Raw genomic sequence first — 26,353 nt, forward strand, 5'->3', positions numbered from 1 at the left:
AATGCCAAAGAGAAAGTAAAAGGCCAGTGGGGAATGCTGTTGATCCAGGGTAAGAGAAGAACATGGTCCAGCCCCTGCCCCTGGAGCAAGATGTGGTAGCTGCAAAGCAGCTTCAACTGCTGCCTTGTGGCTGCCTCTGTAGCTTGTGGCCTGCAGATTGTAGGGAGACTGAGCAACCATTTAGAGCAAATTACCCTTTTTTTGACATACTTGGATTTGGGTCACAGTCTTTGGAGGTGGTCCTGGGATAAGGAATGCCAGTATAACAGAGCTTGCAGTGACTGTAGAGAGGGTGCCTTCCTCATAGCTCTGACAACTCTGAAAACCCCAGTAATTTGGGACACAACTTCCTCCACTCTGGAAGCAGAGTTCTACTGTGGCAAAGACCTCAAAAGTCATGCAATTGTCTGGAAAGTTGAGCAAACAGAAGAAGTGCAATTAGACTATAGAATACTCTTCTAAGGGCACAAAGGGGATCAAAACATAAAACCCAAAGAAGAAAATGAAGTCAAAACTCCAGTATCACAAGCTTCCAAGAAAAATATGAACTGGACTCAGGCCTAAGAGGAGCTCAAGAAGGATTTGAAAATCAAGTAAGAGAAGTGGAGAAAAATTGGAAAGAGAAATGAGAACTATACAAAAAAATCATGAAAAGTGAATCAACAGACTGACTGAAGGAAATAATACCTTAAAAAATAAACTAATTCAAATGCAAAAGAGACCCAAAAAGCCAATTAGAAGGAGGATACCTTAAAAAGCTGAATGGGCCAGATGGAACAAGAATTTTCAAAACTCACTTAAGAGAATGAGTCTTTTGTAATTAGTTTGGAGCAAATGGAAGCTAATGACTTTATGAGAAATCAAGATACTATAAAACAGATCCAAACAAATGAAAAAAAAATAGAAAGTAAAGTGAAATATCTTAGTGGAAAAACCACTGACATGGAAAATAGATCCAGGAGAGATAATTTAAAAATTATTGGATTACCTGAAAGCCATGATAAAAAAAAAGCCTAGAAGTCATCCTTCAAGAAATTCTCAAGGAAAATTTCCCTGGTTTTAGAACCAGAGGGCAAAATAGAGGTTGAAAGAATTCACCAATCACCTCTTGAAAAAGATCCCCAAAAGAAAACTCCTAGGAATATTATAGCCAAATCCCAGAGTTCCTAGGACAAGGAGAAAATATCAGAAGAAGTCAGGAAGACACAATTTAAGTATTGTGGAAACACAATCAGGATAACACAAGATCTAGCAGCTTCTACATTAAGGGATCGAAGGGCTTGAAATATGATATTCCAGAGATCAAAGAAGCTAGGATTAAAACCAAGAATCACCTAAACAGCAAAACTGAGGATTATGCTTCAAGGGAAAATATGATCATTCAATGAAATCAATGACTTTCAAGTATTCTTGATGAAAAAAGCAGAGCTGAACAGAAAATTTGACTTTCAAATACAAGAAGCAAGAGAAGCATGAGAAGGTAAAGAGGATAAAGAAATCATAAGGAACTTATTAAAGTTGAACTATTTACATTCCTACATGACAAAGTGATAATTGTAACTCATGAGACTTTTCTCAGTATGAGTATAGTGGAAGGGAATATATATGTGTGTGTATGTATGTATGTATATATATATATGTGTATATGTGTGTATAAATATATATGTGAGTATGTGCATATGTATGATGTATACATAGACAGAGGGCACAGGATATGTTGAATATGAAAGGATGATATCTAAAAAAATAAAATAAAGAGGTGAGAGAGGAATATATTGAGAGGAGCAAGGGAGAGATAGAATAGGGTAAATTGTCTCATATAAAAGAGACAAGAGAAAACTGTTACAATGGAGTGGAAGAGCAGGAAGGTGAATGGGAATGGATTAATCTTACTCTCATTGAATTTTGCTTAAGGAGGGAATAACATACACACTCATTGGGTAGACTACCCTGCAAGAAAGTAGGGGGGAAGGGGATAAGAGGGGGGATGACAGAAGAGAGGGCAGATTGGGAGAGAAGATAGTTAGAATCAAACACTTTTGGAAAGGGACAGTTTAAAAGTAGAAAATCAAATAAGTGGGGTTGGGATAGGATGGAGGGGAATATTGTTAGTCTTTCACAACATAACTACTATGGAAACATTTTGCATAACCACACATGAACAACCTATTTTGAAATTTTTATCTTCCCAGTGGGGGTGGTTGAGGAGGGAAGAAGGGAAAATATCTGGAAACCAAAATTTTAAAAACAAATGTTAATGTTTTGGTTTTTTTTTACATGCAACTGGGAAATAAATACTGGGGTATAGAAAGCCATCTTTCCCTACTAGGAAGTTTGGGGGGATGGGGAAGGATATAAGAGAGAACAGACTTGGGAATGGGTTTTCAATAGGCTCTCTATCTTGGAGTGGTTGGTAGGAAAAAGACAGGGAGAAAATCTGTAACTCAAAATCTTGTTGAAAGTAATGTTGAAAACTAAAAATAAATTTAAAAATAACTTTCTATCATTAAAAAAAAGATGATTCTAATTTAGCCTATTCCAAGATCATCCCCTCAAATTTCCCAAACTAAGACATCTACCTGTAGCAGTTCTCATACTGCACTACCTTTGGGCAGTACATATGGCATTTCCCTTGAATGGTGAACAATAGGCCTAATGACACTTCAGACTACCATGCCTAAAATAAAAACCTAGAAAAATATCCAATTGTTATTTCACATGGAAGAAGCAAGAAAACATTTTCCCAGTGCTAGGAAAGAGGGGGGAGGTGAAAGGGAATGAGTGAACCTTACTCTTAACAGATTTGGCTTAAGGAAGGAATAACACACATACTTAAGTGGCTATCTTACCCTACAGGAAAGTAAGGGGTAAGGGGAAAAGAGATGAGAGGATGATAGAAGGGAGGGCAGATTGGGGAAAGGGTACTCAGAAGCAAACACTTTTTAAAATGGACAGGGTTGAAGGAGAAAATAGAATAAGTGGGGGAAAGGATAGGATGGAAGGAAATATAATTTAGTCTTTCACAATATAATTACTATGGAAATGTTTTGCATAGCTACACATATACAACCTATATTGAATTGCTTGCCTTCTCAATGAAGGTGGGTGAGGAGGGGGAAAAAAAGGAGAGGATTTGGAACTCAAAGTTTTAAAAACAAATGTTGAAAATTGTTTTTATGTGCAACTGGGAAAAAAAATACAATCTATCTTGCCCTACAAAAAAGTAAGGAGAAACAGGATAAGGGTGGGGGTGAGATAGAAGGAAGGGTAGACAGGAGAAGAGTTAATCAGAATGTATGCCATCTTGGGATAGGGGAGGGGAGAGATGAGGAGAAAATTTGGAACTCAAAATCTTTTTGAAATGAATGCTGAAAACTAAAACTAATAATAATAATAATAACAGAAAAAAAGAAAAATATCAAATAGCATCTCAAGAAATTTTGCCCCAGATAGCAAAATTTTATTAATGGCACACAGCTTAGTGGGCTGTTTTTCTTCTTGTGTTGTAACAATGTTAATAACAGGTCATATGAAGACATTTCATTTACCATTCATTTATAAATTAAGAATAACTCTACTCTGGAATTTTTTACACACACACTGAATACCTGACAGTGGATATAAAATACAAGAAAATTCTGAATGTAATCCTCCCATCTGTGTTGCCTATTCAACCCAAGGCAAGATTAAGATTTTTGATTCTAAGGACTATTGTTATTAAACTGACTCAAAGATGTAACTTCAATACATACTGTTTGTTAACAGACAAAATTTCACAATTTCTTGTAAATGATGGTCAACAAATCTCTGATGAAACTCACTTTTTCTTTTTTCTCTTTTTTCAATTTATTATTTATTTTTAGTTTTCAACATTCATTTCTACAACATTCTGACTTACAAAATTTTCTTGCTGTCTTTCCCACCACTCACCCCAAAATAGCTAGCCTGCTGAATACCCCTTTCCCCAATCTGTTCTGTCTTATATCCTCCTCCATTACACCCTCAACTTTCTAGTAGGGCAAGATGGATTTCTATTCCCCAGTGACTGTATATCTTATTTCCCAGTTGCATATAAAAAAACAACAATTTTTATATATCCATTTGTTAAAACTCAATTTTTATTACAAAGAAAATTATAAATTTCCCTAATTTTCCTGGGAGAAGCCTTAGTTTCTCAAATTTCAGTTCTTCCAAATTTTATCATAGACCACTCATGACCAATTTTATCATAGACCCTTGGAACCTTATAGATAAGGCTAACTTGAAGAGGATTCTGCTAGTCTTGCTTGCCAAAATGATTTAGTATTAACAATGTTAAAGGAAATATGTCCCATTAAGTATTTAACAATTTTAAGCCATTTGATCACATTTTTAAGCTACTTAAATCACAATTTAATGGCATCCAGATTAAAAGTGAAGTTACCTTTCTTACACTATTTCTGATAGACTGGTTTCCAAATTTTCACAATATAAAAAATTTAGAAACACAATAATATATATGATATCATGTGCTTAAAATATGAAACAAAACTGATGTCCAATCAGGTGATATCAATTCATTTGAATATATTTCCAAATTATTTTATGTAGAAAATCATTCATTTTATTATTTTTGGCATTCTATATTGATTACATTCAAGATGTAAAAAAAGTACTTAAATCTAAATGTTATAACTTGACAGAATACTGTTTATCTCAAATTGCTGGCAGTTACTTCTCTAAAAATTTCTCAAATCTTTCTTATCTTAATGAAATCAAAATATCTTTCCAGAAACTAAGAGGTCTTTCCTTTTAAAACCTCAGTTTACACCTAGTACAAACAGGATAACTTCTTTAGCTTTCTACTCATTCTCATCTCATTTCTACTTGCTTAAACTTTCTTTTTCCTTTCCTTTTATATCATTCTATTGCTGTTTGAATAAAGTTCATCAAAGTGGCATATTAATTTTTTATTTCCATATAGAGATTCAATATTTCTCTTACTTTCTTCTACTTGCTTAATTCTTCTAGGTTTTATTTCCCAATCATATCCCAGACTATCTATAAAACTAATCTTTATACCAATGAATTTTTCCTTTACAATTTAGCACAAGTTTTTATTACACAAAACCAATTATTTGCAATACTTTTGCCTTTGGGGTTCTTAAAAACTTATAAATGCCTGGTGTATTTCAAGACCTTTACTGACTGTTATTAGTTTGGATTTTAATGAGTTATGCTTTTATTTTTCCTTAAAAGAAACTCAACAGTACCCAAAAGCTCACTAAAAATTTCAGCACTTATAGAAACATTTAAGTCATAATTTGGAAATTCACAGTAGATAAAAACTTCAGCCACAAATTTATACTCTAGTTTAAATGGCACAAATTCCTGCAAAGTGGAAGCATAAATTCACTTCCTCCTTAGCTGTGTCTCTTGTGTATCTCCTCAACTTAGCTAGAATTAGAAATAGGAGAGAGAGAGGGAGAGAGAGAGAGAGAGAGAGAGAGAGAGAGAGAGACAGACAGACAGACAGACAGACAGACAGACAGACAGAGGCTTTCACAAAATGCTTTAAACCACTATTGTTTGGGAAAATGAAAATTAAAACAACTCTGAGTTAGCACCTCATACCTATGAGATTGTTTACTACTATAGAAAAGGAAAATTATAAATGCTAGAGAAGATGTGGGAAAATTGGAATACTAAGGCATTGTTGGTAAAGTTGTGAATTAATCCAGCCATGCTGGAGAAGTCCAGCTATGTCCAAAGGGCTATAATACTGTACAGACTCTTTGATCCAGAAATACCACTGTTAGGTCTAGATTATAAGAAAGGGAAAGGACTCACAAGTACAAAATCTAATTATAGTAGCTGTTTCTCTGGTGGTAAAGAATTGGCTATTAAGAGAAGCCCATAATTGAGGGATAGCTGAACAAACTGTGGCATATGAACATAATGGAATACTATTGTGCTATGAGAAATGAGGAGCAGCCAGATTTTCAGGAAAAAACTGAAAAGATTTATATGAATGGTTGTTGAATAAAGTGAATTGAACTAGAAGAACATTGTATATAGTAACCACAATATTGCATGATGACTAATTTTGATAGACTTAGCTCTTTTCACCAATATAGTGATCTAAAAAGATGGGGGACTGCATCCTTGAAGCCACATGAGGACCCTCCAGGTCCTCACCTGTGACCCTGTGACTGAATTGAAACTTCACAGAACAAATCCCCTGAATAAGAGGATTCAATGAACATTTTATTGAGGTTTTGCTTATATTGAATTTATTGTCTTCTGAGTTTGTGTCTTGATCTTTCCTGTCATCATAGTAGAGTTTTTCATTCAGATTCTTTTTATTTGTTTAATTTCCCACATTGATTTTGATTTAAACTTTGTTAATGTTCAGTTTCTGGGATGTGGATGGGAGCAGCACTACCTCAAGCTTCAGGTTTTTTCACACTGCTGTTTTCAGAGATCATTCTGGGTGTTTTGAAGTTTTCCTTGCTACGAATGGGAGCCAATGAGAGTTCCCAGCACTCTTGGTCTGTTCTCTGAGTCATTACATGAGAAGGTACCTGATCTTTTTGGATTAATATGGTTACTTTTCCTCCTTGTTTCTTGATCCCCTGAGGTCAAAATGATATATTACCATCTCTGAAAGCCAGACTTTGGTCTTCTCAGCCCTTGAACTATGACCTAGACGTAGGCATAGGCAATGGAGTTTCTAAAAAGCTTCTGGTCCTGTGTCCAGTGCCAGCACAGGGTTACCCTGTCTTCTCTTTTTAGCCATTTGCCAGATTACCTTACCGGCTCTTGCTTGAGAGTTTTCTAAACTACTGCTGCTTCTTTCACCACCACCCAGTCTCATCACTGGTGTTTCATCCATGTGGGGTCTCTCCTAGCTTTCTCCAGTATGACAGATTTCTCTCTTTCTGAACTCCTATGTTGTCTTGGGTTGGAAGAATATTACATTAGCTCTGCAACCTCAGAAATAAAATCACTGTGCTGGATTCTCAGATAGGTGTTTTCTATGCTCCATTATCTTGGGTCTGCCTGTTGATACTAATACTAATGCATGGGAAATATGGGATTCAATCTCAGGCCTCTGATGACTGGAGGACTAGGATTCTCTCTATTACATTAAATCAGGGATGCCTTACTACATGCCATGCCTACAAGTGCATGTATTTTAAAGTACTAACTCTTTATTACATCTACTTCTTCTATGTGTTTACAAAGAAAAAAGTTTGTTCTTATGTTGCTAAAGAAAGGATTTTGAATAAATTAATTGAAACATTTTTCTTTCAGAAAACAAATTGTCCATAATATATAATAACAAAAAATGTAAATCTTGATGCTCTGTCTTCATATGATTCTTGGCAATATTTGGAATCTAGAGGTCTCTTCACTGGAATAATTTTTGTAGGGAGTTTTTATTTTCCTCATACAATGAAGAGAATTGTTAGCTTTATGTAAATGAAAAAATTAAATGAAGAAATAACTATTGAATAAATATAATGACAAATGATAATGTGAAAGTATGGCCTGAATAAAGTGATGAGTCCCATTCACTTACCTAAAATATTCAGTGTCTCGCTATTATCCATAGGATGACATTCAAACTTATTAGCCTGGCATTTAGACCCTTCTATTACTTGAATCCAACCTAATCATAGTTAACATCCATTTAGCATTTAAAATACACTACTGCCATTTAAGGTTCACAAAAGTCTTTTTCATATGGTAGTAATTACAAGTAATATTCCCATTTTATAGATTAGGAGTGTGAGGATGATTGGCCTGACTATAGACACATAGGTAGTATGACTAGGAGAACAGCATTGCTTTCAACAGCAATGAGGAAGTTAGAAAGAGGGGACAGTTGGAAGTATGGGATAATATAATGACTTTATTGTTAGTTTTGGATCTATTGATGGTCTAATGTCTAATGGATATACGGTTTTAAGAAATATGACAATGCATCTGGAGAGATTAGGGCTAAGCAAATAGATCAAAAATCATCTTTATATAAATTATAATTGAATAAATCAGAACAGATAAGATCACTAAACAAAATACTATGAAAAGAGAAAAGGACTCATGACAGGTCCTTGCATAATGTTCTAGCTCCCTGGATGAAGATCCAGAAGAGAGGAGACTAAGAAAAGAGATGATTTAACTATGTTCATTATTTCAGCAAAAAAAAAGTAATCCAAGGGAATAATCATTTCTGCTTTTGAGGCAACTATCAAGCAGGGAGGAAGGAGAAGAAATGAGGCAGAAATCCTCTTCCCACATTTTATCAAAGTGGTTATATGTCTCAGGGAATATTCCTTTTGTTAGAGAATTGTATTGCTTATTCTTTTCCATTGCCCTAAGGAGGAATATGTAGAAAGCAGGTCTTCCTTTTGCATCCAATATTTATGTAGCTCATACAAACCTGTACAGATTGATCTCTCAGTCATTTTTCAAACTTACTGTCATTTTTCCTCCAGTGCTGAGTAATAAATGAATTTTCTCTTCTTTGCCATATGTAATCTCTAACCTGGGAATAGCTATAGCACATGTTGTTCCCCTTGGCAGCTGGACAAGCATCAACTTGATCATGCAGGATACTCCAGAGGGTCCTCCTCACTGAAAATAGGCTTTGTGTGCTCCCCCCAACTTATTGGGACCAGATGGCTTCTAATAGAATGCTCTCTCGATGAAATTCTGTAAGAATTGAGATGGTACAATATCTCAAAATCACTTAAGGTAAGCTCAGCAAAGAACTAAGAGATCTTAACACAGCCTTAGGATATATATGTAGACATAAAAGACCAAAAAGTGGTTTCTGACCCTGCCTTGAAATTTAAAGCAATAATGTAAAAGCATTCTTACATTTTGTAGGGTGCAACATTGAGGAAAAACAAAATAAAATCTCTGTTTTTATAGCTAGCCCTTTTTTGGTGGTAGCCTAACTCTGATCCTGAAATAGAGAAGCTCGATCCAACCCTGGGCATCCTTCCCTGAGATACCCCCTAGAAGAAAAGTAGAAACTTCTAGCTTCACATAGTTTATTTTGCCCTCCTGCCTTGTGAAATCAGGATAGGAAACTGAACACATCCAGCCAAGTTAGGAATTACACCTGTTTATATAATACCAGACCCTCTTCTGAAGCATTGCCTTACTTTGTTGTATGGTATAACTCAGTAGTTCCTTCCTGAAAGAGTGGAAGAATTACTGAGAGTTTGATGTGTCTGGGATCAGGGGGCAGGAAAGGGGACAAGAAAGGCACCTCTGACTTAAACTCAGTTCCTCCTATTGTTGGGCTTAACAAACATGGCCTTCAAATGTACAACCTTGTATAACCAGGGCTTCATCCTTTATTATTATCTTCTCTTCACTCTTCTTTAACTCCCCCTATCCACAAATATTTTAAGTTAAGCCTCTTACCTTGTATGAGTTAAACCTGTTCATGACAAAAGCTTTGCTCTTTCTTTTTTTCCCTGAATATATTTATTTATTTTTAGTTTTTAACATTCATTTCCACAAGATTTTGAGTTACAAATTTTCTCCCAATCTCTCCCCTATGCCCCAAGATGGCAAGCATACTGAATACCTATTTCCTCAATCTGGCCTCTCCTATATAACCCTTTTCCCCTTCTTACTTTCTTGTAGGACAAGATGGATTTGTATACCCCATTGCTTGTATATCTTATTTCCTGTTTTCATGAAAAAAATAAATTTTTAACATTTGTTTTTAAAACTTTGAGTTGCAGATTCTATCTCTTCTCCCCTACTCACCCACCCCCACTGGGAAGCCAAGCAATTCAATATAGATTATACCTGTGAGTTATGCAAAACATTTCCATACTAGTTATAATGTTAAAGGCTAAGTATATATCCCTCCATCTTAACCCTTCTCCCATTATTCTATTTCCTCCTTTGACCCTGTTCTTTTTCAAAAGTGTTTGCTTCTGACTACCCCTCCACCAATCTGCCCTCCTTTCTATCACCCTCCCCCTTATCTCTTTCCCCCTACATTACTGTAGGATAAGACACCCAATTAAGTATGTATGTTATTCCTTCCTTAACCCAAATCCAATGAAACTAAGATCAACTCATTTTCTTTCACCTTCCTACTCTTCCCCTCCATTATAACAGCCTTCTTCTGCCTCCTTTATGTGAGATATCCCCCCCATTCTATCTCTCCCCCTCTTTCTCCCAATATATTCATCTTTCACCTCTTAATTTTATTTTTCTATCATCCCTTCACAATCAACTCATCCTGTACCCTCTATCTATGTATACATGTACACACATATATACATATACATATGCATATATATACATATAAACACATAAACCCAATTATACATACGTATGTGTGCATACACACATATACATATATATTCCCTTCAACTATCTTCATACTAAGAAAAGTCTCATGAGTTACAAACATTTTCTTTCCATGTAGGAATGAAAATATTTCAACTTCAACAAGTTCCTTATGATTTCTCCATCCTGTTTACCTTTTTACACTTCTCTCACTTCTTGTATTTGAAAGTCAAATTTTCTGTTCAGCTTTGGTCTTTTCATCAAGAATGCTTGAAAGTCCTCTATTTCATTGAATATCCATATTTTCCCCTAAAATGTTATACTTGCTTTTGTTAGGTAGGTGATTCTTAGTTTTAATCCTACCACCTTTAACCTCCAGAGTGTCATATTCTAAGTAGTTTGATCCTTTAATGTAGAAGCTGCTAGATCTTGTGTTATTCAGATTGTGTTTTTAAAATACTCAAATTGTTTCTTCCTGACTTTTTGTAATATTTTCTTCATGACCTGGTAACTCTGCAATTTGGCTATAATATTCTTAGGAGTTTTCTTTTTGGCATCTTTTCCAAGAGATGATCTATGAATTATTTCAATTTCTCTTTTGCCCTTTTATTCTAGAATATCAGGGCAGTTTTCCTTGATAATTTTTTGAAAGATGATTTATAGGCTCCTTTTTTATCTTGGCTTTTAGGTAGTCCAATAATTTTTAAATTATGTCCCCTGGATCTATTTTCCAGGTTAGTGGTTTTTCCAATGAGATATTTCACATTACCTTCTATTTTTCTTCCATTCATTTGGATCTGTTTTATAAGTATCCTGATTTTTCATAAAGTTGTTTGCTTCCATTTTGGTCCAATCTAATGTTGAAGGAATTATTTCTTCAGTGAGCTTTTTAACTTCCTTTTCCATCTGGCCAGTTCTGCTTTTTAAGGCATTCTTCTCATTGGCTTTTTGAACCTCTTTTGCTATTTGAGTTAGACTATTTTTAAGGTGTTTTTTTTTGTTCAGTATTTTGAGGGGGTCTCCTTTAACAGACTGTTGGCTCATTTTTAATGATTTTCTTGCATAAACTTATTTTTTCTTCCCAATTTTTCCTCTATTTCTTTTACTCCATTTTCAAAATCCTTCTTGAACTCCTCCATGGCCTGAAACCAGTTTATATTTTCCTTGTAGGCTTTTGATGCAGAAGTTTTTATTTTATTGCCTTCTTCTATTTCTATGTTTTGCTGGACTTCATCACCAAAGAACAATTCTGTAGTTTGATTTTGCTTCCTCTGTTGGCTCATCTTGCCAGTCAGTTACTTCACTTTGGAGCGCTTTGTTGCAGTAGAACTCTGCTTTCAGACTGGAGAGTGCTGTGTTCCAAATCTCTAAGGTTTTGCACAGTTGTTGTCAGGAAATTCTTGTGCCTTCTTCTAGGCACCTGCCTCAGAACTGTGAGGAGGATTGCCTCTCCACAAGCTCAACCCGCTCTGCCACACTAGTAGTTCTTACCCCAGGACCATCACCCAAGACTGTGACCCAGATCCAAGCAGGGGAAAGCAAGAGAATCCTGTCTCAGAGGCAGAAGAGAGATTCTTGTAAATGCCCTCTGTTGTTCACTTGGTCGGTCCCCTTATGATTTGTGGGCCAGGAGCTCTGGAAGAAGCTGCAATGGGAGCAACTACCATTGGAGCCACCTCCACTACTGAAGGGGCAGGGGCCAGACTGCACTATTCTCTTATTCAGTTCCAACAGAGTTCCCCCATGGACCTTTTACTTTCTTTTTGCTGTATATGCATTGAGAAGTCTGTAAACCACCACTGCTGCCAGTGATTCACTCTCCTGAAGTCTACTCCTACCAGTCTGTTGGCATGGCCCCTCCAAGCTCCATGTGATAGAGCCTTGCTATTGGCCTGCCAGGCTGCCTTCAGGGGGAGATTTGTTTCTTTCTCTCATTTTGTAGGTTCTGTAGCTCTAAAATTTAGAGTCATTTTCTACAGGTATTGGAGGTGATTGGTGGGGGAGCTCAAGCAAGTTCCTGCTTTTACTCCACCTTCTTGGCTCTGCCCCCAGCTTTTCTTTTTCTATTGAAGTCTCTAAATCCTCTCCAAAAGAAGGAGGAGGAGAAGTTAGAGGAGCAGGAGATGCAACATACTGGAATAGAGGGAAAATAATTAATATTTTGGAATATCTCACATAAAGGAAATTTTAATTATAAGCTAAAAATCAAATCATTATGAACTTCATTAAAAATAAGCTGATGTCATATTATTCCTTGAGGTCTTACTACCTGAGATGGGGAACACTGATGTGAACAGAAACAAGGAAGAAGCTAACAAGACAAGCACTGTGTTGGAAAATCTAGCACTTAAGAATTTCATTTTTATTTTTCAAAATAGTATTGTTGCCCACTTTGTTTTGGGTTTTTTTTTAAAGATATATAGTATTTAATCAGGCATCAATAAGGTGACTGGGGTTTGTGACAATTATTCCCAGTGTGTTTAACTGAATTCCTGGCCTATGAAAGATGTTTAAGGGCAGATCAGATAAAATTTTTATTTATCTCTATTCCTAGATACTGACTGTGGGTTTGGCTGAATGTTCTGGAGATGGAAAGAAAAAGAAGACAATTAATGGTTTTCTACTTTATGTTAAGGATCAATGGAAGAATTTTGCTACTTCATGTCATGGCATATTTTTATCTATGGGGCATATTTATACCTATAAGATTATCACAACTCTCCTATAAAGGGAATAATTAGGTTGGTATCCTCATAGAAACTTCAAATAATGGTGATTTGGTTCATTATCAATTTAGACATGGAGCCATATTGCTATATTGTGGTGGGTGTAAGATAAAATAAGTTACCTAATAAAGGATAATGCAGTTACATCTGCATAACAATTCTTTTCCTGCCAGTCAGAACATTCATCATTGAGGAGACAGTATGGCATGATCTCACAAGGTTCTCTATGTGTCCCTGATTGGCAAAGTGATAATATTGATCCAATTAAATGTAAGAAGTTTGTTCTCACTGTAGTTGAAACCAATTCAGGATATGGGATTTCAGTGACAATTTAGTCTTCAAATACTATAGCCTCTATCAAGTGTCTTAAAGAACTTACTTTTCTTCCTGAAAAATACCTTATACCTCTGATTAGGGCACGCATTTTATTACAAAGAAAATTTAGAGTTTGTACTTTAACTGCCACATTTGCTGAGCTTTCTGTTTTTTTATAATACCACTAAGTAACTAGTATCATGGGATGATAGAATAAAATTATAAAACATTTTTGTCATTTCATAATTGATTATTAGAATTGGGTGTCTTTGATAAATCCATACTAAAGAAAGGAGAAAGTTTCTAACTGAAGTGACTCCTTGTATTCATCCTTCTTAAGGACTTGACTTCATAAGTCAAGGTTAGACTAATTAGGGGTATGGTCCTAATTGACCCTTTACAATCTTTCATTATTACGTTCTCTGTGTGAAGTCACCTAGACCTTGAGATTTCTGCCCTCCCAGGTGATTTGAACAACCTGCAGAGGAAATGATTCAGTATCCCTTTAATTTTCAGGCTTCCCCTCCCTCAGCATTGTTTGGATAGTTCCTTTCTATAAAAAGTTTAGGGACCAAAGTGGCAGCGTATTACGAGATTGTTTGCTTTCTATTACTATTTGGGAAATAAATTTATCTTTCTATAATTGTGATGAGGGGGGATTTACTTGGAAGAAAAGGTATCCTATGACTTATTTAGCAGTGATTCAAACTCCCTTATGAAGGTGAAAAAAATCTTCCTCTGACCTCAGTGGAAGCAAAAGATAAGTCCTTTAGGAGTTTTTGAAGGGGAAAACATTTAATATTATCTATATAATGGGCATCCTACATAGCAAAAAAAAATGGTTAGTGCTTTTAACAACACTAAATGGGTGACAGTAATATTTGAGTTCCACTTAGGCCTGGGACAAGCTATATGCAAAAGTCTGTCATACCTTCGCTGTTTAATTAAAATGGCCCAAGTTTCTATTGGTGATCAGTGATAATACTGGACATAATATCTTTTATTTGGTTGATCTATTGTTCCTGATGCTGTTGCTGGATATCATGATTATTTTATACCATAAGATTTTTATGGCTAAGTGGCACAGTGAATAGAGCACTGGCCCTGGAGTCAGGAGGACCTGAGTTCAAAGCTGGCCTCAGACACTTAACACAAAAGTAGCCATGTGACCTTGGGCAAATCACTTAACCCCAATTGCGCTCCCAAAAAAAGGCAAAAAAAAAAAAGATTTTTATGAACTTTCTCTGAGACTGTTTCCCTGTCATCTTAAGCTGATTATCGTTTTATATTATTATTTGATTTAATTTGTTTCAACAGTTGCTAAAGTTTATTGTCAAAACAATTGTTTTGTGCTTCAATTACAATTTTTAGCATTGACTTGAGATTAATAGTGACAGGACCTTCAGAAAATTGTTGGGCCTTTGTCACAAAGGGATTGGATATTGTTGGATTTCTGACTGATTTCTGGAGAAGTTGCAGTTGTGGCCACAGCCCATCTTCTGCCCTACCCTTTGGCTTGGGCCTACCTTGTGCTTTGCAAGTATGGTAGTTGAGTTATAAAACAATTGTCTGGGGAGAAAAAAAGTTCTCAAAAGTTTTCTGGAACTTGCACTAACTGTAGAATGCTTTCTTCATTTTTTTTTTTATTTTGAAGAGGAATTGTGTTCAATATTATTTTAAACAAATATTATGCTGTTAAACAACAAATATTAAAGTATTTTAAATTGACTTTTATGATTCATGGGTGCTTATTGCATTTTAAGAAGAAAAATCTTAAATATACTTGACTAGACCAAATTTAGAATTGACTCATAACATTAGGGATTAGTTATTCTCCTTAAGTCCCTATAACTAAAAAGTTGTCAAGTCTTTTCAATTCTACCTCCACAAAATTTTTCAAAATATCCTTCTCTTTCCTTCTGGTTTGCACCTAGTTTACCCCTTTGAGTATTACAGTAATCTCTTGCCTAGTTTAGTTTTTTTTTTTATCTAAGGTCTCTCATTTTTCTAATTCATTTATCACATAGCTGTACAATGTATGTGTCTAAGTCGAAGGTCTGACTACATCGTACTTTTGTTCTATAATCTTGGTTCCCAATTCATTTTTAGGATAAAGTACATTTTTCTTTCTTTGTCATTTAATCTGATTGCAGTCTTTCTTTCCAGAATGCTTTTTCCTTTCTCACACATTTTATTTTCAACCAAAGATATCTGCTTCTTATTTTTGGAAATGGTCTTTTATTTTTTCCAATTATATGTAAATATAATTTTTAACATTCATTATTAAAAGATTTTGAGCTGTAATATTTTCTCCCTCTTACCTATATCTTCCCCATCCCCAAGACACCAAGCAAGCTAATACAGGTTATACACATGTAACCATGTTAAACATATTTCCACACAAGTCACATTCTGAAAAAAGAATCAGAACAAAAGGAAAAAAAAAAAAAAAACAAAACCTGTGCTTCAATCTGTACTCAAGATTCCATAGTTCTTTCTCTGAATGTGGATAGCACTTTCCATCATGAGACATTTTAAATTGTCTTGTATCATAGTATTACTGAGAAGAGTTAAGTCAATCACAGTTAATTATCATACAATGTAGCTGTTACTATGTACAATGTTATGCTCACTTCCCTTGGCATCAGTTCATGTAAGTCTTTCCAGGTTTTTTTCTGAAATCTATCAACTCATTTTTGTAACACAACAGTATTTCATTACATTCATATATCACAACTTATTCAACCATTACGCAATTGATGGGCATTCCCTTGATTTCCAATTATTTGCCATCACAAAAAGAACTGCCATAAACATCTTTGTATATACAGGTCCTTTCCCCACTTGTATGGTCTCTTTGGGATACCGCCCTAGAATTGGTATTGCTGGGTCAAAGGGTATGCCCAGATTGATTAACCTTTAGGTATATTTCCAAATTGCTCCCCAGAATGGTTGGATCAGTTCACAACTCCATCAACAATGCATTAGCGTTCCAATTTTCCCACATCTTCTACAACAGTTACAATTTTCCTTATTTGTCATGTTAACCAATCTGATAGGTTTGAGGTGGCACCTCAGAGTCCTTTTAATTTCCATTTCTCTAAGCAATAGTAATTTAGTGCATTTTTCAAAAGTTGATAGCTAGCTTTAATTTCTTTATCTGAAAACTGCCTGTTCATATCCTTTGACCATTTATCAATTGGGGAATGACTTAGAGTTTTATCAATTTGACACAGTTCTCTTTGAGAAATGAGACCTTTATCAGAAAGACTGGCTATAAAAATAATTTCTCAGCTTTCTTTTTTCCTTCTAATCTTTGTTACATTAGTTTGGTTTGTGTAAAAACTTTTTAATTTTATGTAATCAAAATGATCCGTTTTGCATTTTGTAATGCTCTCTATCTTTTTTGGGTCATAATTTTTCCCCCTTCTCCTTAGATTTAATTGGTAATCTATTCCCTGCTCTCCTAATTTACTTATGGTGTCACACTTTATGTCTAAATAATGTACCCATTATTACCTTATCTTGATATGCAGTATGAGATGTTGGTCTATGCCCCATTTCTGGCATACTATTTTGCAGTTTTCACAGCAGTTTTGTAAATAGTAAATTTTCATCCCAGAAGCTACCGTCTTTGGGTCTATTCTCTTGTGGAACTGACCTATACCACTGAACCACCACTCTGTTTTTTTTTTTACCAGTACCAAATGGTTTTGATGACTGCTGCTTTATAAAATAATTTTTTATCTGGTATAGCTAGGTTACCTTCCTTTGCATTTTCCCATTAATTCCCTTCATATTGTTGACCTTTTGTTCTTCCAAACAAATTTTATTATTTTTTCTAGTTATATAAAATAATGTTTTAGTAGTTTGATTGGCATGAAACTGAGTAAGAAATTAACTTTGGTAGAATTGTTATTTTTATTATATTAGCTCAGTCTACCCATGAGCAACTGATGAATTTTTTTCCAGTCATTTAGATCTGATTTGTGTGAAAAGTTTTGTATTGGGTTCGTATAGTTCCTGCATTTGTCTTGGCAGATAGAATCCAACATATTTTATGTTGCCCACAGTTATTTTAAATGGAGTTTTCTTTTGCTGCTGGGATTTCTTGGTAATATATAGAAATGCTGATGATTTATGTCAGTTTATTTTATATATTGAACATCACTAAAGTTATCAGTAATTTCAAGTAGCTTTTTTAGTTGATTCTCTAGTATTCTTTAAGTATAATATCATATCATCTGCAAAGAGTAACAGTTTTGTTTCCTAATTGCTTATACTAATCTCTTCAGTTTCTTTTTCTTCTTATTGCTAAAGATAACATTTCCATTGTAATATTGAATAATAGTGGTGATAATGGACATTCATGACCCTTTTGGGGTTTTCCTAGCAAAGATATTGGAGCAGTTTGCCATTTCCTTCTCTAGCTAGTCTTACCCATGAGGATATTGAGGCAAACAGGGATAAATGAGGTGCCTAAGGGCACATAGCTAATAAGTGTCTGAGCCCAGAAATGAACTCATGGTCTCTTCAACTCAGTGCCGATACTCTATGCCAGGGGCAGGGAACCTGCAGCCTTGAGGACACATATGCTCCTCTAGGTCTTCAAGAATGGCCCTTTGAGTGAATCCAACCTTAACAGAACAAATCGGTTCCTGATGCCCTTACTTAATTATGCATTCTCCATTACTTACACCACACAAATTCACAGAAACTTTCTTAATGCAACAATTTTTTCAACACTATTATGGTCCAACCACTGTTCAAGCTTATGAAGATAAAAAAGAAAATTAAGAGACAAACAGAATTATTTTGATAAAATTAATAACTTGTATGTTTAATTGGGGGAAATCAATATATTATTATTTCAACACACAGTTTTATTATAAGGAATCAGTTGCCCAGAAATGCTCACTCTAAGAATTACAAAATGATTTTATGCACAGGTATGCTGATAAATGTTTAACAACTGTTTCTCCTATATACCCAAAAATGTGAATATACAACATTTTTAATTTTAATATGCATTAAAATTTTCTCCATCACATTCTTAAGTATACTCAACAAAACAATGAATCAAGTACTAATCTCTAACATTTATCAATTTCTGAGGTATAAATGTTCACACTGAAAATTTAATAGTGCATTCTTTGGGAATCTCTGAGTTGGCACAAGTACATACCCTGGCTATATGTCAGACTACCATTTTGGTAGCTTTAAATGACTCTTTGAATTAATCACAAATCAATCATTTTGCATGCATGAGAAGTATACTTTCACTGAATGACAATGAAGGATAGTGGAAAACACAGTAGATGTGAACTCAGAAAACCTGGTTTCATGTACAAACTTCACTGCAAAGGCAACATGAAACAGAGAACAGGAAGCTTTACTTAGGAAGATCTGTATTCAAATCAAGCCTTTTTGCATTCCATCAATCCCCAAGAAATAATTAGAAACCTTTTTCTGTACCATCCACCAGAGATATACTAGCTGTCTGAGAAACCTTTCAATAGAGTTAAAAGAGCACTAGCCCTAGAATAAGAGGAACAAAAGTTCCAATCCTTCTTGTGATGTTTACCCCCTCATTAAAGTGACTTGATGGCTAGGGGAGGGGGATGGAGCCAAGTTGGCGGAGTAGAAACAGGACTTTTACCAGGTTCCAGCTTCCACCTTCTCCAATACATGTAAAAAATGACTGTTAGGGGTGGCTGGGTGGTGCAATGAATAAATCACTGCCTTGTAGTCTGGAGGACCTGAGTTCAAATCCAGCCTCAGACACTTAACACTTATTAGCTGTGTGACTTTGGGCAGGTCACTTAACCCCAATTGCCCTGCCCTTCCCCCTCCAAAAAAAAAGCAAAAATAAAGAGATTAATATAATTTTTAAAATGACCCTAAACACACTTTAGAGCTACAGAATCCACAAAATGACAGAGAGAATCAAATCTCCCACTGAAGGAAGTCTGGCAGGCCATCAGAAAGGGTTCATTGCAGCATGCTGGGAGAGAAACTCAGTCCCAATTCAGCTGAGGTTTTAGCCCAAGGTGGCCCAAACCAGCAGTGGTGGCTGGAGCAAACTTCATGAGAGTAAATCACCAGCAATTGTAGTGGTTTCCAGACTTCTCAATCCACAAATGTCAAAGACAAAGTAAAAGGTCAGTGTGGAACTTTGTTGGGAACAGTGGGAGTGTGGTCTGGCTGCTGCCCCCAGAGCAAGAAGCAAAGGAGGCATGGTGGCTGCAGATGCTGCCACATGGATGCTTCTGGTGCTCCTGGTCTGCAGATTGTAGGGTGACCAAGCCACCATTCAGATGTTAATTGCTTTTGCTTTGACTTGCTTGGATCCAGATTGTGGTCTTGGGTGGTGGTCCTGGCATGTGTGACTCATGAGCCAGAGCATGTGGGGGCTGTAGAAAGGGTGCCCTCCTAATAGCTCCAGCAGCTGCAAAAGCCCAAGCAATTTGGGACATAGCTCTCTCCATTCTGGAAGCAGAGTTCTACTGTGGCAAAGAGCTCAAAAGTCAAGTAATTGGCTGCCAATATGAAGCAAGCAATGGAAGCACAAACAGATGATAGAATCCTTTGTTTTGAGACAAAAAGGATCAAGGCATGGAGATGGAGGAAGACAGCAAAGTCAGAATTCCTGCATCAAAAGCCTCCAAGAAAAATATGAATTGGTTACAGGCTATGGAGGAGATCAAGAAGGATTTTGAAAATCAAGTAAGAGAAGTAGAGAAAAAATTTGGAAGAGAAATGAGAATGATGCAATAACATCATGAAAAGTGAGTCAACAGTCTGCTAAAGGATACCCAGAAATACACTAAATAAAATAACACATTAAAAACTAGAATAACTCAAATGGCAAAAAAGGTCCAAAAAGACAATGAGAAGAATGCTTTAAAAAGCCAAATTTGCCAGATGGAAAAGGAATTTCAAATACTCACTGAAGAGAATAAGTCCTTCAAAATTATATTGGAGCAATTGAAAGCTAAAGACTTTATGAGAAATCAAGATACTATAAAACAGATCCAAACAAATGAGAAAATAGAAGGCAATGTGAAATATCTCTTTGGAAAAACCACTGACCTGGAAAATAGATCCAGGAGAGATAATTTAAAAATTATTGACCTACCTGAAAGCCATGATCAAAAAAAGAGTCTAGACACCATCTTTCAAGAAATTATCAAGCAAAATTGCCCTGATATTCTAGAACCAGAGGGAAAAATAGAAATTGAAAGAATTCACTGATTGCCTCTTGAAAAAGACCCTAAAAAGAAAACTCCTAGGAATGTTATAGCCAAATTCCAGAGTTCCCAAGTCAAGGAGAAAAGCTAGAAGTCAGGAAGAAACAATTTGAGTATTGTGGAAACACAATAAGGATAACACAAGACCTAGTAGCTTGTACATTAAGGGAAAAAAGGCTTGAAATATGACATTTGGGAGGTGAAATGAGCTTGGACTAAAACCAAGGATCGCATACCCAGCACAATTGAGTATAATGCTACAGGGAAAAATATGGTGATTCAATGAAATAGAGGACTTTCTTGATGAAAAAGCCTGGGCTGAACAGAAAGTTTGACTTTCAAATACAAGAGGCAAGAGAAGCATGAGAAGGTAAACAGGAAAAAGAAATCATAAGGAATTTATTAAAGTTGATATATTTGCATTCCTACATGGAAAAACAATAATTGTAACTCATAAGACTTTTCTCAGTATGAGGATGGCTGAAAGGAATATATATATGTGTGTGTGTGTGTGTGTGTGTATACACATGTATATGTATATTATACATATATATGTATGTATAGGAGGATGTATGTGTATATAAATATATATGTGAGTGTGGGCATTTGTATGTTCATGTGTACATAGACAGAAAGCATAGGATGAGTTGAATATGAAGGGATGATATCTAAAAAATAAAATTAAGAGGTGAGACAGGAATTTATTTGAAGAAGAAGCAAGGGAGTGATAGATTAGGGTAAATTATCTCATATAAAAGATGCAAGAGAAAACTGTTACAATGGAGGGGAAGAGCAGGAAGGTGAAAGGTAATGGGACAACCTGATTCTCATTGAATTTGGCCTAAGGAGGGAATAACATACACACTCAATTGCGTGTCTTACCCTACAGGATAATAGGGTGGTAGGGGATAAGAGTGGGAAAGATAGCAGGGAGGGCAGATTGGGGGAGAGGGTAGTTAGAAGCAATCATTTTTAAAAAGGGGAAGGGTCAAAGGAGAAAATAGAATAAGTGGGGGTGGGATATGATGGAGGGAAACATAGTTAGTCTTTCACAATATACCTACTATGGAAATGATTTGGGTAACTACACGTGTACAATCTCTACTGAATTTTTTATCTTCCCAGTGGGGGTGAGTGAGGAGGGAAGAAGGGAAATGAATCTGGAACTCAAAGTTTTAAGAACAAATGTTTAAAATTGTTTTTTCACATGCAACTGGTAAATAAGATATACAGGTACTGGGGTATAGAAACCCATCTTGCCCTACTAGAAAGCTAGGGGAGTGAAGGGGGAGGATAAAAGAGAGACCAGATTGGGGGAAGGGGTATTCAATAGGCTTGCTATTTTGGGGTGGTGGTAGGGAAGAGGGAGGGAGAGAAAAAATTGTAGCTCAAAATATTGCAGAAATGAATGTTGAAAACTAAAATACACTTAAAAATTTTTTAAAGTGGCTTGGGCAAGGACTCCTTAATCTTAAGCTTCTTAATTTTAAAATCTTGGGAACTGGGATGGCTAGGTGGTGCAGTTAATAGAGCTTGGAGTCAGGAGGACTTGAGTTCAGGTCCGGCCTCAGATACTTAACACAAAATTAGCCATGTGACCTTGGGCAAGTCATTTAATTCCAATTGCCCTGCCTTCCCCCCTCCAAAAAAATAAAATAAATTATTATAAAGAAAATAAAATCTAGGGAATTTTATTACATAGCCTCTCATGTCACTTCCAGTTCTAGATCTGTTATCTTCATCCTTAAAACTGGTATGATAAGAGCACCTATTACACTGTTTTGATTCAAGGATGATAAATCATAGGAAAAATTGGTGTTTGTCCTTTGTTCTTAACAAGAACCATAACATCAGGGAAATGACGATGTGACTTGCAGTTGACATTTATTTGAGTGAGGGGGTGCTTTGCAAGGTCACTAACCTCACTTTCTCTCCCACAGTCATCTTGGTCCAGTGGCCAGATACTTATTAGGACGACTACTTTATAAACCTCAGTCTTGCAAAAATGTCAGTTAAAGTGTTATTTACCACACATATAGACATTGACATATTCACCAAAATGCTGTGAATCTCATTTGCTTCATCTCTAAATGTAATAAAGAGAATGTGCAAATGCACTAATGCTTGTACTATAGGCCTTTTAAGGTTGCTGTAAGGTAAGTGCTACATGGATTGTTATCATTTTCTAGTGGAGCTAGCAGCAGCCAACAGTTGCAGTGCCCCTTGTTCTGAGAACCCACCCCTTTCATTAGACCATCAGAAATGTATGATCTCATGATCCTGAAACTCTTTTCTTCTTCAGGACTTGTTGTTTTTACCATCACAAAAGGAGCTTCTTAAGCGTATAAAGAGACTAGCTTTTTTGTGTGTCTCAAATACCTATGAAATAATTTGTAAATTACAAATTATCAAGACTCCTTATATTGCTTTTTTGTGTTAAAAGATGTTATTTTGGAGCAGCTAGGTGGTGCATTGAATAGAGCACTGACTCTGGAGTCAGGAGGACCTGGGTTCAAGTCTAGCCTCAGAAACTTAACACAAAAACTAGCTGTGTGACCTCGGGCAAGTCACTTAACCCTCTTAACCACTTAACCCAACTTAACAATTGTCCTCCAAAAAAAAAAAAAAAGCAAAAAAAGATGTTATTTTTCTACTAAAGGTACTGGTGATATAAGGAAATTATGGTACAAGGTCATTCTAACCCTGTTAAGAGGAGTAAAGAAGAACATGGTAGATTTCCCTAGCAATTCAAAGCTGTCACATCTGCTAATGGCTCTTTATGTTAACTGGAGAAGACTGGAATCTCTAAGTGAAACCAGAGGGCTTAGAAACAACTTCATATGCTACTCAGGGGGCCATGACCAAATCCTACAGTCACTCCACAAAGGAGTTACCCATTCTATCCACAAGAGGTTGAATAAAACACAATCTTAAAGTTAAAAAAGCAATGAGTTAGTTCAGAACTTGGTGACTCCAGTCTTGATGGAGAATTACTTGAAGATATAAATTCTTCCAAGTCAACTGAATTAGGGAACTTATACTTTGAATCATTCTTCTAAGGTCATCTAATCCTCTTCTAATACAATTTAATAGACAGGGCTACCACTCCAGATTATGAGTTTGTGTATTTTTGAAGACCACTATCCTGAGCATGCACTGATCAAGTGGGGGACAGGTGCAGTATTTGCTGTTTACACCACAATGGAATGCCTCTGAAGGGGCCTGTTCATCTAGGGACATCTGAATGGGCCAGGAAGGAGGCAGACTCTGAATTGAGCAAACTACCAGGGACTGATTTTCACAAATAAGAGATGACCTCAGGCAACCCATGGATTTCTGCCTAAGACTTTTTCTGAGGTAATATCCTTTTCTTGCAATAGAAGTATCAGTCCCTTCCCATTTTCAATCCATTCTTCACATGGCTGCCAAAGCAATTTTCCTAATGTATTACTCTGAACATATCACTCTCCTGCTCAGAAGTTGTTAATGACTTCACATTCCTAAAGGGCAAAATGAAAAAACTATACTCTAGCTTATGAGGTCCTCATGACCTGACTACAAAACCAATCTTTAAAGTGATAAGAAATAAATCCTCATCTCTACCACTCCTTTACTCCCTATCTCCAATATCCAGATGCAAGTTAGAGAGGGAGGGTAAGGGGAGAGACAGATAGAAAAAGAGAAGTTTTCATGATTCTTTCTTTTGATGATCATTCCTACCTAAGACCCAAAATGTAATCAATCTGAAAAGAAGTTCAAGCTTATTGGCAACTGGTCTTACTACAACTACAGAAAGTACAGAGACTTTCCTAGAAGCTAATACTACAGTAACTACTATTTCTTGGTGCAACTAACATACTTTCACACACACACAAACACAAAGACATACACATATGCATGCATATATACACCCTTACATATATAGTCATATATGTATATATATATAACTGTATATAGTGAACCCCCACATCATTGTGAGTACTATGACCTTTCATGTAGCATGGAATATCAAAGAAAAGAAGAATAGACATCTCTAGCCTCTTTTACCATCACCCTTCTCCAAGAGAGACTTTAATTCCTGCCAGAAAAGTAATCAGAAATTTAGGTTTGGAGGCTACTGTGCTCTTCTCAGAGAAAGGGGAGGTAGGTAAGAATTAAACTATCTGCTCTCTTAAATATTGTTATTCTAGGTTATATGATCAGGTTCATGATGAATCTTCAATATTATTAATTATCTATTATATAATATATGTGCATGTTATATATATATGAGTGTATACACACATATATGTATATATAATCGTTAAAATGCTATTCAGATTAGAATGGTAGCATTAATGCCAATAGATTAGAAAAAAGTGATCATGGTGAGAACTGATGGCCCTATAGTTCCTCTTTCTTCATTGTCTAGTTCTCTTTCCCCTCTCAAGTTCTTTTGTAGATTCAGTATTCTCCCAGTATGATGTAAGTTGCTTAAAGGCAACTTTTGACTTTATACTGGCATCAGCTAGCAAAATGCTTTTAACAAGATAAATGTGTAATAAATGTTCACTGTGTAATAACAAGGGAACTTGATTTGATCAACTGAGAAACTTCCCTGAAGCTAAACACTAACTTTGGTTCTTTGCTGAGGTTCTTAAGGCCTCTTGAGATGAATCAGAAAATTCCTGATTAAGTTTATGATTGGAAGAAACACGACTAATGAGTGTCAATCTTTCTCCCATATTCTCACTCCCTGTCTCCTAAATAAAAGTCAAATAGAACAAAATAAGTCCTTAAAGATGAAGGCTGACATTTTTCCCCCTTATATCATCTATTAAAACACTGAGGAGAGGGGTTCCTCAAAAAAAAGCATCTCATTGCCCCCTTTCCTCTTGGTCAGAAATCATCTTTAAGATTACTCTCTGGTCGGGGGAAGCTAGGAGGCATAATGAATAGAGCACAGCCCTGGAGTCAGGAGGACCTCAGGTTCAAATTTGACCACAGACACTTGACCCTAAAACTGTATGACCTTGAGCAAGTCACTTAACCCCAATTGCCTTGCCTTTCCTCCTCCAAAAGAAAAAAGATTACTCTCTTGTCAAGACTACCCCAATTAGACATTTCCAGTGCTAAGCCAGCAATGCATGACCTTCAGAAAGAAGTCAGATATATCAGACTTACCCCCAGGTTAAATTGTTGAATTGAAGTATGCAAAGATTTCTTCTTTGTGACTAGGCTTTTGCCATTTTTATATATTTCAGGTCTCTTTGTTTGCTCTCTCCTATACACATTTCTTATTCTCACTTCATTATATTTAGTTATCCATGTCTCATTTCCAACTAAATTGTTCCTCAATTACTTTAGGCTTGTTACTCTATTATTTTCCACATCCCCATTGCTTTTCAAGGCACTCCACACATAGTTGATGCTTAATAAATGTTTATCAAATTGAATTGATAGAGAGCCACTCTTCAAGGCTTGATCTTTGTAATTACTTTAGTTATTTACATATTTACAAAGTATATTTAGTTTAGTTATTATAGCCAGCTGGTACAGTAGAGCGTGGGAGCTGAAGTTAGGAAGACTCATCTTCCTAAATTCAAAACTGGCTTCATACACTGACTAGCTGTATAAGCCTAAGTAAGTCACATAACTCTGCTTGTCTCAGTTTCTTCATCTGTAAAATGGGCTGGAAAAGGAAATGACAAACCATTCAAATATCTTTGCCATGAAAACATGAAAGGGTGTCACAAAAAATCTGACAGGACAAAA

General features: G+C 35.9%; 1 long non-coding RNA gene across 4 annotated transcripts in view; it reads right to left on the minus strand.

The window, feature by feature from the left end:
* The window catches only part of LOC138155515 (uncharacterized), a 62,854-nt gene that overhangs the window by 8,481 nt on the left and 28,020 nt on the right, over positions 1-26,353 (minus strand). For 2 of the 4 annotated variants that reach the window (XR_011166850.1, XR_011166853.1), the window contains exon 2: positions 8,467-8,700. This is a non-coding gene — a long non-coding RNA (uncharacterized lncRNA). Of the gene's footprint in view, positions 1-8,428; positions 8,701-26,353 lie in introns of all 4 variants that reach the window. The other 2 variants (XR_011166851.1, XR_011166852.1) reach the window with 2 other exon arrangements.

This window comes from Petaurus breviceps, unplaced genomic scaffold (genome assembly GCF_028583685.1).
Source record: "Petaurus breviceps papuanus isolate PSGF00001 unplaced genomic scaffold, PetGlider_PUasm1.0 91133, whole genome shotgun sequence".
Lineage (NCBI taxonomy): Eukaryota > Metazoa > Chordata > Mammalia > Diprotodontia > Petauridae > Petaurus > Petaurus breviceps.